Here is a 14312-nt window from a genome sequence, read left to right as displayed (position 1 = left end):
ATTCCTTCCTGAATTGATCTGTGGTCAGAAGAAACGGATATCAGTGATGCTCAGGGGTATCAATTTGCTGCCAAAGCATGTTGATCTGCCAAATCTAAAGCCCTTTGCTGATGGATAGTGTCTGACAACACTTCGCAATGAAACCAAAGAGTAAATAAATGACAAAGCATTCTGTGAATTTTCGTGAATCATAACTCAGATCCTTAAACTGCTAGAAAGCAGCTTTTCATAAAACAGCAGTTTGTAAAAGGGAATTTAATAAAATGCTGCTGCCTTGTGTAGGTGCTGATTTATGGAGTGTTCTTTTCAGACGTACAGTACAATACAAAAAGAATGCAATGAGAGAGTTTTTGATTGTGACAAGGGCTTTGAATGTGACTCCTGTCCTTTTTTTTCCTTTTTGTTCTTTGTTGGTAGCTTAAGTTTTGAAATGCGTTCATAAAAAAATAGTTGATTCATTAATCAGTTTTTCATTATTCATTATTCAGTTTTTTATTAGCATTCAGGAAGTGCTTTACAAGCAGAAGGAGAATTTAATTCTCCTATGGTTTTTACGTGCAAAAGTATATACAAAAACTGAACAGAGAGAAGGACTGTTCTTATTATAATCTCACAAGCCATAGTGAGAAATCTGAAGGCTTCTGAGAGAAGGTGCCGTGAGATTGATTGCTGATCTGACTGCCTGAGAAAACACTGGAAAGCAATATATTGAGAAAGCTCTCAAGTGTCAAGTTAATAAGGAGACATACAGCATCATGGCTAGGGCTTTTCACAGAATCCTTTTTACAAGGGGTCATTTGCATTTTGTGTCCTTGAAATTAATGTTCCATCTCTAAGTGCCCTTGTTTTTAAGGAAAAAAAACTTAATGTTTTACACTGCTTGGTGTAAGAGAATCATTTTAAGCTGCTGTTGTTTTAATTAATGTTATCCCCCCAACCCCTCAAAAAACAAAGAAATTTACTTGGTTAAATCTAATTTCATTACCTCGCAAAACCTCCTTTTTGATGATCAATTGTGTCCAGCAGAGGGCAGATAGAGACTGTTTTTTATTTTTTCCATTGACGGAAAAAGACAAACAAGCTTAGCCTTAAACTCGTATTATTTCCTCTCCTCTCTGTAAATTTGTAATTATTAAGGTGTCAGAGTTAAAGAGGTGGTTATTAAATTTTATGTCCCCTTGTCTCTGAGGGTAACCTGAGAGTGCTGGGATCAGATTGTGGCAGAGAACGGGATAGTGGCAGGGCCAAGTAGGAAACAGTGTAGACTAATGTTTCCTGAGAAAACATTAAATTATGGCTAGGTATTATTGGCACAGTTCATGTAATTACTTGTCAAGGCAACACCAGTATTGGTTGCATATTAGATAAGGTCATGGCAATGTTCCATGAGTAAAATAAAAATAGGGAGTAGAAGGAAGCAAAAGAAGACTAAAGACTATAAGTAATTTCAGAGATAACAAACAGAAATAAACCATGTTCAGCACCCAAGCAAGGTTTCTGGACCAAATAGGCTTATCTTAAAAATAACTGTCATTAAGTTTGTAGTCATACATTATGAACCAGCTTAACAAAATGGTTCAATATCAAAACCTGTCCCCCCCAGGACCAGTTACTGTGAAAAATGGAAGTACTCGTTAAATCTTAACTGAATAATCCCGATTCAGATTGGTTTAAGCACCCACCTGAAAAGAGTGGTTCCTCTCACTTAAAAAATGATTAGCAGCTAAAGCTTTGTTACCCTTTATGACCTGTTGGAACTTGAAAGTCCGGACAGTGGAAAAGGCCTGTGAACATTGAATCTAGGCCTTATGGCCTGGCGGGAAGACAAAGTCATATAAAAAAACCTCAGACTGTGGAATCAAGGTGGATGCTGGCCAGAGTTTGTCTCCCAATGAGCCAGGTGTAAATTGTGTGCCACTAAAAACATTAACTATTGGCCGTATTCTAGGTGCGCAACTGCAAAGTTTTCCTTTGTGTGGTTAAAAAACACTTTTTGAACTTTTACCATTTTTTTGCATTGCAATCGTGAGTCATTGTGGTTGAATCATTATTTTATGAAAGGATCATCCTTGAAAAATGTATAAATCTGATACGTTACGTATCTAGTCAGATGACACACTTTGTAGTGTTATTTGACAACCTCATCACAAAAGATTATTCAACATGAACACGTTCTGCCTGGGTATAGAAAGTCCTCATAAATATGGTCGGACAGTTGTATAGGTGCTTGAAAATATAGTTGTGCAGTTCTGAAAACTTTCTTGAGATATTTTTCTTACAAAGAAGACATTCCAACAATATATGGGCACCTACATTTTTAACGAGAAACCAAATTTCAAGTCACGGTGGGTGAGAACATCACAAGTGAAAATCTTGTTCTGTTCTTCACTTCCCCACGTCTGTGAATAGGGGCCTGGAGCTGGGTCAAATCATAATAGTCTCTCTGTCCTGGAATGTGAGTTGCTGCTATGTAACAGCTGTAACCTCTGTGATCATCCTTGCCAGTATGTTCCCCTGGTATTGTCTGGAAAGACTCAGCTGGAAGTCTTGTTTGTGTATTAATGACCTAAAATCAGTTGTTCCTTTCTTCCTGAGAATTACAGAATGGACTGGAATAGAACCCAGTGCAAAGAAGGGTCCCATTGTGATCTACCAGTAGCTGCCTGTTTTTATGGCATATTGGTCATTATTTTCAATTTTAATTTCTTTGCCTTAGCTTTCTCCACTTTTCATTGTGGCATTTGGAAAGTTGATCACTAGTTTACAGAGCCAACTCCAACACTACTAATTACGCAGGAGGGGATGTATATCACGCTTGTTATTGTAAAAATTGAGGATCAAAGGAGCTGACCAGCTTGAATTATCTAATGAATTTCAATCAATCAGTGACATTTTCTTTCAACTGTGACTTCTAATCTTTTAATTAGAAATCCTTTGTTATGCAGTCGCAGAATAAGAACATTTATGGGCTGTTCTTTTCCTTTGTCTTTGCTGTATTTATTTCCTGAAACCAAATGTCTTCTCTTTTCCATTTTCTTGGTGTTCACAAGTGCAGCTTAATCTTCGAGACAGCAATATACAGTATTTCTCACAGCTGATTAAACCTCATACTTGATTAAACGGGCTGTTTTACTTCTTATAACCCATGCCTTTTCTGTTTCCACATTTTATGCTGATGCATGCTCTGTTTAATCACCGATTTAGATATTCATCATAAAAAAGGAAGGGAATACAGTGGGTCCATTTAAAGAGGAAATACCTCAGAAACACAGAATTACATTAGCTGTGTTCACAAAATATAAAAAAGGACTTCTTCACTGAAGGGCTCAGCTCCCAAGGTTTTTTCATACTGCTTGCACACATCTCTTAAGAGCAAGCTTCCCGTTTTTTCTTCACACTTGACTGACTTTTACACTTTTTTTTTTACCGTTACTATGAGGCAGTATTTGGGGAACATCCAAACCCAGATTTGAAAGGTAGGAGAAATGAATAGCAGACACAAGCAGCTAAGGATGTGCAGCACATAGAAAAGTAAATGTAGTTTAAGCTACAGAACTGAGCCCCAAAAGTACTGTTCTGGGGGGCCTCTAAGGGAACCGAGGTTGCCTATGTTAATTTATGGTGGACCAGTAGGTTACACTCTTCCCTTTGGACCAGAATTTCTAAACCACTGTTGTAGGATGGTGACTGGAAGCTATGATGTATGAGGTGCTGTTTTTTGAGTGAGACTTTAAACAAAGGTCCTGACTGCTTGGTCATTAAATATCCCCTTGGCTTGTTAAAGTAGAAACGGTGGTGTACTGGCTTAATTCCACTCGGCACCTGTACAGACTTGCCTCCCTAAACATCTCCCTTAATTCAAATGCTGAAGTAATTTCTCTCTTCTCTGCCTGATCTGCTGTGAGGCAGGGCTGACAGTGGTTCATGCCAAGTGGGAGCAGGAAAAAAAACACTTTCTATATGTAAAATGTTTGTTATCCTCCCAGATAAATAGCAACATATAAATGCAATGAGTCCTGATTAAAGTCTTGAGACATGATTGTTAAATAGCTCAGTCTTCCTAATAGTCTGCATATGCATGTACACCACATTTATAACGCCTTATTTTTCTGCAATTAAGCACTTCGAAAGAACTCAGATTTGAGAGATTCTGGAGACAGGTGAGAGTCATATTTGAGGGATCGCAGCAATAGAAAACTCAGAACCTCTATATTTGAATATGAATGGGAAGCCTGATCCAGATATCAGATTACCTGGACTCATCAGGAAAGAGATTGGAGCTTGACTACAGTTTCCATGGTTACTTTCCCAATAACACCTGCCGCCTCACAAGTGGCATGTGGAGAGACAAAGGGTGACCTTTCAGTGGCTGAATGAGTGACAGGAAAGTGTAGATGCTCGCGTGTGGCACTGCATTTATTTTATAAGAATGGCATTTGTTTGCCAGGAATCTGCTGTAGGTACAGCATGGACAGATTTTTAAATAGATTGTACTATAAAGCGATGGATAATTTTTTTGTGTAACGAGCAGTACATGATTATTTGGTTTAAAGCGACCCCTGGTTCCATTGTGAAGTTCAGCCAATGCAGGTGTAAATAAACCGAAGTGGACTGCATGACTTCTGTCAACAGCTGATAACTATCTTGAGCAGCAAGATGATAAGAAAAATTGATTTGACAAGACACTCTGAGCAAATATGTATTTTATATTAATATGTACAGATGACTGAGTTTTCTGAAGTTACTTCTGGATTATCACATGCTGGGAGCACATGTTACAGATATGCTTTTTTCCTTTTACCACCCACCTTAAAACATTGCTTAACACCATGCACTTATTTAAATAGTAGTGACTGAACTGCTTCTGAGAAACAAAATTAAAAGAATCAATCCCAAATTATTGGAACAATTAGAAAATAAAAGAGCATACTTCCAACAGTGTCACTTCAGGCAAGCATATTGAAATCCTAATTCAAATGGCAAAGTAAGCAGGTTACAGATAAACAGTACTTACGCATTTAATAAATGTAGACTGAATTCCTTGGAGATGGCCATTTATCTTCTGGAACCGGCTCTGAGAGGCTTGTTTCCAGGATTAGGAGAAGCAGCACATCTATTAATTTGATAAAGAAAGCTGTGGGGAGACTGGGGGCAATATAACCTTCTGTTGTCATACACAATTGGTTTTGTTTTAACATATCATTACTTCTAACAAATAAGCACTTGTTATTTTAATCAGACTGTACATTGTCCCAGCATTCTGAGACCCAGCAACCACAGGATAACCATAAAGCCTAAATTGGCAGAGCTGGTATTCTCTAATCTAAATACCTCGGTAAAAGGAGTAAATTATCTCTTCTAGTTTAATGTCCACTAGATGTTAGTTAGAGGTCATGGCCTTAATCAATAATGCAAGTTTCTGAAACGTGTCTCTGTATCTGCCTTTTTTATTAAAAACCCAGCAATATACTGTAGGGAAGGAAAGAAATATGTTCCGTGTAAATAATATGCTTGAAATTGTATGTTTATTAGCGCACCCGCGACAGCTGTTAAACTGGAACTCCGCTTTTTTTAGTTTCATAAAAACAACCAAGAGGTCAGATACCCCCCATGGAGCTGTTATTGAACAAATGAGCAGAATCGCAGCCATTTAAGGCCATTGCTCCTGCTGACATCAAACTGAAACCCAGTAAAGGGGTAGGTGTTGTGGATGAAATTGCTTGTTTTCTAAAAAAGCAAGCAAAAAAAAAAAAGACTTTACTGCAGGGCAGACTTCAGTTCCTGTTATTTATGCTCTATACTACAGGGCATGTGGAGCTGCACTATTTTGTGCATTTTTCAATTTAGATTTAGTTGAGGTGGTTGGTTTCTTTTCTTTTTTACTTTGCTGAATGTAAGTTAATAGCTCCCAGCTCTTTATCTGGTTTGAAGCCTAAAATTCCCATTTGGGTTTTAACTGCAGACATCTCACCTTTATGTATCAGGTGGCACAGCCTGCAATGATCCTTCTCAGGTTCCTGCCCTGCCTCTAGGCTCAGCTGGGGAAGCTGAATCTCCTCTGATCTCGCTGGGTTTTCTCTCAGAAGCTCGACTGTCTAGAAACCCAAGCCAAGACAGTCGAATTTACCTGCTCATAAAATCTGTAGTGTGCACTCACTGTAGCTCCGTTTTATGTGTAGGATTTTAACTAGGTGTGCAATTAGACACCCATGTTTGAGCTTATATTTGTCAATTTTTTTGGAATGCCATCGTCTCTGAAGCCATTGCTTTACAGGCCAGTGTCAGGGCTCTCTGTCCAGGAGCCTGGACATCATTTCAGTGCTCATCTCTCTGCAAAATCAAGCCTGGAGTTGCTGCTTGCACTGGCACAGTGGGTTCACTGCTCTGTTGTTGCCCAATGGCTGTGGATATCAGCTGTTTGGTTGGCTAAATTGATGGCATCCGCCCAGATGACAGTAACTTTCCCACTTCTCGTGATTGATTCTGTTTTATTCATGGAATTCATAACCGGTAACGAATGTGAAATGGAACTGGAGTGCAGTGACTGAGCTGGGGAACATGGTGGTATCTATAAACAACTTATGAATTACGAAGTGATAAATGTGATCATACTGTGCTGTTTGTGAGAGCATTAAGCATGTTCAGGTGACATTTGGGGCTAATATTTGTATGTGTTGGGGGAGAGTTTTTGCTTTGTCTGTGTGTATTTTAGCCATTTATTGGCCATGGGTGCATATTCACTCCATGCCAGCCCACACAGCTTTTACAGTCACAAGTCAGCCTAGTGCAGGCTTCTTCAAAAGGAAGACCTAGCATTAGTAGTTGGTTCAGCGCATTCCAATGGGTATTTTAAAACAAAAGTTGGAAAAAAGGTCTGCTAAAGTATATGTAACAAAATACAGGTTTCTCTTGGTGTTACATATTGTACAAAAACAATCTGCTAAAAGTTCAAAAGAATGGTAATGCAAGATGAAAGTATTTTGTGGTTATTTTTGAAAGCCTTAGTTTATTGTTCAAGACAAACATTGATCAATTTATATTTACTTTCTAACTTTTCAGAGAAATTATAAATCTTTAAAGAATTAAACCTTTGTTGATCTGTTAACTGCCTTGAAATTGATCATTTGTTTATGATTTACTTTCCAGAACTCTAGAAATCATTAAGGTCTTTGTTCTGATTCCTCCTCAAAGAACTCCATTTTAAAAAGAGAAAGATGTGTGGTCCAAAAACTTTAAACTTTCTTTAAAGTTAACGTGGTCTTATGGCCCTCAATCACTATTATGTTGTTATGAAAAACATTGATTAATATGCAAAATAGCGCCTACAGCTCTAACAGGTTTGGAATGTGCTTCACATAATTGTGGCCAAATAAAGACGAAACTTAAAGACTGGCAGAGGAAGCAGACACAGCATATTTCATAGGCATTCATGGGTCATAAGAGGTCTTTGATGGAATTTGTTCAACATGACGCTTCTAGCATCATTCTAAAAGAGCAGGCATTCTGCAGCAGATGAATTAGTTTTTTTGTGAGATAAATGCCATTGTTTACTGCTATCTGGAATTGGGAGCTTCTGCAGGAATGCAGATTTATTACTGTTCTTTTGACTTGCAGGTGAAACTCAAAATGGCTTGGCTAATTCAGTTCCGCCACAGTCGGATTGATGTTTAAAAAACACGGAATCACATCTTTTGTTGCCAAGTGTTTCTTTTTTTTTTTGCATCTTTTCTCTTTCTGTTTAGCAACTGGTCCAAAGTTTAAAGGAGATTACAAAAACATTGTGATTACTGTGTAATAAAAGAGGATGAGAAAGCTCCATATGTAGGCATGTGTATAATTGAGGTTGACTGCTAGAGAAAAAATAGTTGCATCTTTTTGTCTCCTATCAAACCAAAATCCTTTGTCAGTTATTTGTGTTGTGTTATTCTTGTTGCAATATTCACACTTCAGCGACTTTTAATCAGCGTTGGCTTTTTAAACTGTTCATAGGGAGTTGTTATATTTTGTCAACTTTAGATATCCCTCAACTCCTAGCCTTTAAACACCCTTGAGAAGCATATGGAATTTTCTTACCTTTTAAGCTGTTTATAGTACAAAATAAATATTTTTGTATTTTAATACTGAATATTGCCACTTGAGGTAAAGATACAAGAAAAAAACTACATCATAGGAAGCACTGTTAAACACGTCCACCTGGAGCTGTCTGTGGTTGAAAGTGGATATGAAAGTGTCGTTATCATACCAGAAAGAAAGAGGGGTATGCCATTGTCTACCAGTCCATCACCACTACCAGAGCTCACCACACAGATTTGCAGTGTTTCTCAGTACCTGCTAACTTCCTTAGATGCACCCAAATTCTAGTATTTCTTAAAAGCATTGCTTTCAGATTTTCTGCCCCAACCAAAAGGGCAAAACAAAAGAAATTTCCTAATGTTTCTGAGAGTTGACTCTAGATTGCATCTAACAAACATGGATTTGTGGGCATGTGCCTCAGTGGGAAATCATAAGGCATGATTCATTTGGAATTCAATACTTCCAGGCGCCAATGATTTCTAAAAATTGCTTTTGACATTTTCCAGTTATGAGTCTTTCCATAATGTAGGAGCCTACATTTTGTCCTGTTTTAAGTTTCAACTTAATTAGTTTCACTCTTTCACATCACGAGAAGAAAAGGCCTTGGTTTTCTGAAATCCAGATCCTGGAGCTGAACCGAATGAAGAGTGACAGCAGAATAATGGACAGCACTCATCTCATTGGTGTTGCATTAAGCCTGTTGGTAGAGCTGTGTGGCAACAGATCAGAGGTTGTCTGACCTTCTGGTAAGTGATTCCTAGCTGTCCTCCAGGGATTTTGATGAATGACTGAAACCATTTTATTAAAAGCAACATTAATAGCCTTACAGCCAGGAGAATCTCAAAGTAATGGGCCAGCTACCTAAAACACATCGCAAGCAGGTTTGGGGAAAAACTGAAAATGAAAATTCAAGTTTACTCTGATCTGTGGACCCATGCAGTGGTTATACTCCTGTAACTCTGTTTCATTCTGTCATATTCTTTGGACAGTGGAGAGCGCTGTTGTAGGAAAGCTTAGCTTGACAAGAAAAAGTCAAGAGTACTTTAGCTGCATGCCTCCCATTTGACATCCCAGTTTTGAAAGCGCAATATCCTTGATTTTTTTTGGTCATGATTGCTTTGACATATTCAATTTTAAATACATGAGTAGGAAAAGAGTTGACTACTAATATCCTAATGCTTCATGCAGCTATGAAAATGGATTCAGATTGATAATAACAGAGAGGCATGTTTAAATATAGACCTTTTTTGTGACTTAAGTTCTTAAGTTGCCATGGGGGCTTCCCAGACTTTGAGAAGCGTTCTTGTGAATGAGGTAGGCTCTTGGACAGGGGCAGGGCGGGAGATCTGTCAGATGAGCTCTTGTCTAATGAACCAAATCTAATGGAAAAGCCATTAGTGTGCTTATTCTCTGTCACTCTTCCAGTGTCGCTTCTGGTTTTATTTCTCCCCTCAGCCTATGGTTTTACTTCTTAACTTAAATACCTTGTGCCTGGCGTGTATCTGTCTTCACTTGGCTAGGATGAAAGCAAGCCCTCGTCGTGTATTCTCCTGTGTTCACAAAAGCCTCGTAGCTATTGTTTCTGGCTTTTCAGAGCATGAAGTCTGACATATAAACCTAATTTCTTTTAATGGAGTGACCCTTTTTACACAGAGCTCTTCTGCATGGTTTTTATGACTAAACAGTGTCCAAAAGCTTATTCGTGAGAGACACTATGCAGTACCATTTTTTGTCATCCATACTCTGAATTAAAAGTTCAGATTTGCCTGCAATTAAACTAGCTTGGTTGAAACATTTGCATATAAAAATACATAGTGGCATTGAATTAAAAATAATTTCTCAGTTAATCCTTATGCCAGAGAACACTAACTCCAGAGAAACACCTCAGCTTGCGCCGTAATAAAATGGTGATTTCTTTATGAAACCATAGAATTAATTAAAATATCCCTGCAGTTATACTAGCTGATTTATTGTAAGGAACACATTTCGCATAGGGAGAATAATTAACTTTTTGGTTCAAAGCAAGAGGTGTGTTAAAATTAGTTTTCACAAGGGTTATTGTTCCCCGTTTATTTGATTGGTCTGGGAAAGTTTTACTTTGACAGTTTATACTGCAAAAATGAATTAGGCAGTCTTTTTTCTCTATAAAGTGAAGACCTCTCTTCCCCCAGACCGCTTTGCTAGTTCGTGGTTTTTGTTCTTGCCTCGCCTCCAGAATGCTGTGATGAGGCCCTTGTTTGCGCTTTTACATTGAACACCAGTGTCTGGAGATAATTCACACCGGCAAAACAGCCGCAGAAAAAGACAGTAATTGGTCTCAATATAATTAACATGCAGCAGCAAATACATTTTTCCTGCATATCTACATTAATGTGGAGAGTGTTTTGACTTTCTGAAATGTTTTTGCAGGGTTTTGATACATTAATGCATCAAAAGAAAATCAGTGCTAATGAATTATTAAGTTTTTGCAAAGATGGGGTTGAAAGTGATAGTGAAAATTAACTAAAATTGTTATCATTCTGATTCATTTGTTAAACAATCAGTGTTAATGAATTATTAAGTTTTTGCAAAGATGGGGTTGAAAGTGATAGTGAAAATTAAGTAAAATTGTTATCATTCTGATTCATTTGTTAAACATTGTGTCACAATACCTGTTGATCTTATTCACAATGTAACACTATACAGTGTAATTGCAACACAGTTGTGCTAAAATGCCTCTGATCCTCACAAATATTGCACCATACTAACCTAGGATATTTTTTTCACTAGTGGGTGTTTTTTTGTGCATTTTCTTTCAATCCTGTATAAATGAAGATCTAATTAAAAAAGAACTGCAGTATTAAAAAATTGAATATCTTGTAGTAGTTTTGATAAATGTACAACCGTAGTCTTTAGCCGAGGTCGATCATTTTCATTCACTCAGACATTTTAGGTTTTAATATTTCCCCAATTAATTAATGGCAGATTTGTTATGAAGACAAATATGTATCAAAGGAACAGCTGGCAAAAAGATGGTTACTCGATAAAGTAAATAAACAGGGAAACAGAAATGAATCCAGGTGACTCTTCATAGCTGCCCATCAAGAACTGGGCAGTTTTTGTCAATATAAATAGTTTGTTTTATATAGAAGTACAAGTATAGTATAGGAAGAAAACGTAAGAAAGATTCTGCTATTTTCACTAATGCGTTATATGTTCTTTTTTCAGTACTTGTTTTACCAGAGCCTTTTGGGTATGATTCAGGTACTTTTTATTATTGTAAAGGACAGATTTCTGAGGGAAATTAATGTTATTTTTAATGCATGATATGGTGTCTTTGAAATATATGCATATAAACAGAGCTTACAATAAAATCTGTCACGTTTGGACAGACTGCTACGCGCAACAGCCAAAGTCTTTTGTTGAGGATTGTTTGGATTGCTGCCCACATTATAATGCCGGGTGTTAAGATGGTGAACTACAAACTGAACCTGCCTTAACTAGTGTTCTGCATTAGAATTGTATTACATAACTTTTTATGTATGTGGAGACTGTCGTCGCAGAAAATGTAATGGCCCTTGCAGTGTCAGTCACCGTGTAATTGAAATCCTTCCTCATGCTATAAATAATACTTCTTGAAATTGCAGAAGGCTACCATGCATATATTTGCATTATTATAATTAGTTTTGGCCTTACAGATAAACGGCACTCTTCTGATTTGGTATCAGGGACTGAATCTTCAAGGAGACCTACTATTACTGAACATGTGATTCTTTTTCCAGTCAGGCGATGTGATTTGTAAGTGCACTGCCAAGCATGTGCTCTCTACAGTGTTTGGTGTCTGTCCTTATCTCTGCAGCTGAAGTATTTATTTTACTGCAGAGTATTAATAGCCTGCTGCTTTTCTTTTCTGGGGGATTATACTGACGAGTGTGGTGATAGTTGTTAAATCAGTTGTAGCAAAGATCATTTTTTGTTATCAATTCTTTATCTGACTGTCTACTTATCCCCAATACTTATAATCTACACAATCTACACGTCCACATTTTACTTAAACATTCATGCATGTCGGAAACAAATTACCATATTTTATACTGTGTGGTATGATATCAAAACCTTGCGCTGCTTTGTTGTAAGTTGCTGAACACTTTACGTTAAAAGCAGGGCAAAGCTGATCTGAGTAAGAAGTGGCTTATTTTGGATTCTGCAGGTTCGAAGAAAGCTTTTGCTGCTGGACTGTTATACAGTTTGGGATTGGTTCCTCTGCATCTGTAAATCTGTTGTACTCTTGCCTCTGGTGTGAAACCCTCAGCCTTAATTCTGTTTAAAGATCAGACAGTCAGCTTTAGTTTTTTCAGGGCAAGTTGAAGGGTAAATTTGCTACAGAAAAACTGCAATTAAATTGTCCTTCAAGTACTTGGTGTATTATTTTGAATTGGGTCACGCAGTTTCGAAAAAAAGCAAAACAAAAGCATGTCTCCCCCAGAGGTCAGCATCATTTGTAAACTCTTTTAGCAATGCATAGATTAGTGTTTATGAATGTGCTGCTGAGAATGGTAGAATCCTCATAGCATGAGCTTATTATTACTTTTTTATCATTAGAGTTTTTCAGCTGCTGATAGTTTCATTGTGTTCCTGTTAGAGCCAAGTACAGTTGTGGGGTATAGTAAGTGGTAAATTACGGTGCTCCTGTAGGCCTCTTTCTGCTGTATAATTTGTATGCAGTGTACAGATTCAGTCAGTAAAGATGGGAATTTGTAACATCTTCAGGCACAAACTAAAGTACTTTCTTGCTCAAGGTTGCCTGCATTTTCCTCTTGTAACCTTGAAAAGACTATTGGCTTTAGAAAATCAGTGCCAAAGAGGCCTGCTTTAGGCGATTTTTATTACAAATCCCTCAGTCTTATTTTTATCTGTGTAACATAAGGTCTGCCCTTGTTTGCATTCCAGTGGATTGCAACCAGAATATCTGTGCAGTATAAAAACTGAAGTGGCTTGTGGAGGTAATTATTCAGACAGTGGAAGAAATTGCACTGCCCACTCCAGAGAAGAAGATGTATGTGTTCACTTTAATTATATTAATGTTTTTCACTGTTAGGAACATAGAGCCACAGACCTCTATTTATTAAGTCAGTTGTTTTCCCCCCCCAAGCATTATTTTACCCCTGCTGTGGTGGATGAAGCCGGAAGGTACTTCTGCCCCTTTTCGGGATTGATGACTTAAGGTAGAAGATCATTAAAATAATTAGGGTTTTCTAAGTAAAATTTAAAAGGACTCATAGCAAAGTTTTTGCTTTAATTTGAACACAGTCACTTGCATTGCATCTTTTTTATAGAGTCATCACTCAATAGCACATCCTCCTCAACAAAAAGGATTCTTGTAGCTGCACAAGTTAAATACAGTGGAAGATCTGGTCAGCACATCCAGGATCAGGCTTCTTAACCGACGTCACAGGTTAAATTGTCGATATTTTTCTTGCTGATGTTCATTTCAAGTGTGTGCTTTTCTTTGCACAGCTGCAGTTGGCCTGTTTTTCATGGTGTTTGTCAAAGCACTCAAGCAGAGAGTGTTAATCCAGTCGGAATGACAGTGCTGATACCGACTGGTTTAAATTAACAAACGGAATCATCTTATTGGAAATACAGCCTCTCCTCCAGCACCTTCACTGTAGCATACATGTTCATTAATGTTCTCCTTTAAGGCTGTAATCGTCATAAGCAAAGGCTGACATGGCTTCAGCAAAGCTAGCTTGCGAAAGATAATTGCTTTAAATTTCTTTATTCGGTAAGGCAAAGGCAATCCTATTAAATGTTTTTGAATATAGTTTTACTATTAATCTAGAGTTCTGTCTCAGTCCTTTTACTATTGTATAAATCCTGTTATGTTGTGCTATTGTATTGTTATCCAGGAATTATGGATGAAAGATCAAGGGATATCTGTAAATTTATGTGTAATGATGTGTTCTTTTTTACATTTAAACGTGGTCTTAGAACTACAGTTAATGCAGCTGTCTTTATTTTTAATATGAACACATTGTTTTGCATATAAGGACAGTATATTTCTAAATGCATCTTATTTCTTGTCTGAAAGATACTGTAGTGCTCTTGGATAATGCTGCAGTGACTTTTGTTTCTGTCTGTTTCAGAGTAGCATTGGCATTCTCTTGTGTTTTTTTGGTTTGTAGCCCACGATGCTTAACTTTGGCTTCATGGTGCCTGTTGAACAGAACAATCTGTCAGCTCTTAACTCTGGGGATGAA

The 14312-nt window shown here is 37.5% G+C and overlaps 1 protein-coding gene across 4 annotated transcripts in view; it reads left to right on the top strand.

Annotated features, from left to right (window-relative positions):
- Nucleotides 1-14312, top strand: part of ambra1a (autophagy/beclin-1 regulator 1a) — a 104402-nt gene that overhangs the window by 37099 nt on the left and 52991 nt on the right. The gene's annotated exons all lie outside the window — the stretch shown is intronic.

This window comes from Lepisosteus oculatus, chromosome 21 (genome assembly GCF_040954835.1).
Source record: "Lepisosteus oculatus isolate fLepOcu1 chromosome 21, fLepOcu1.hap2, whole genome shotgun sequence".
Taxonomy (NCBI): Eukaryota; Metazoa; Chordata; class Actinopteri; order Semionotiformes; family Lepisosteidae; genus Lepisosteus; species Lepisosteus oculatus.
This window is presented reverse-complemented; position numbering and strand designations above follow the sequence as displayed.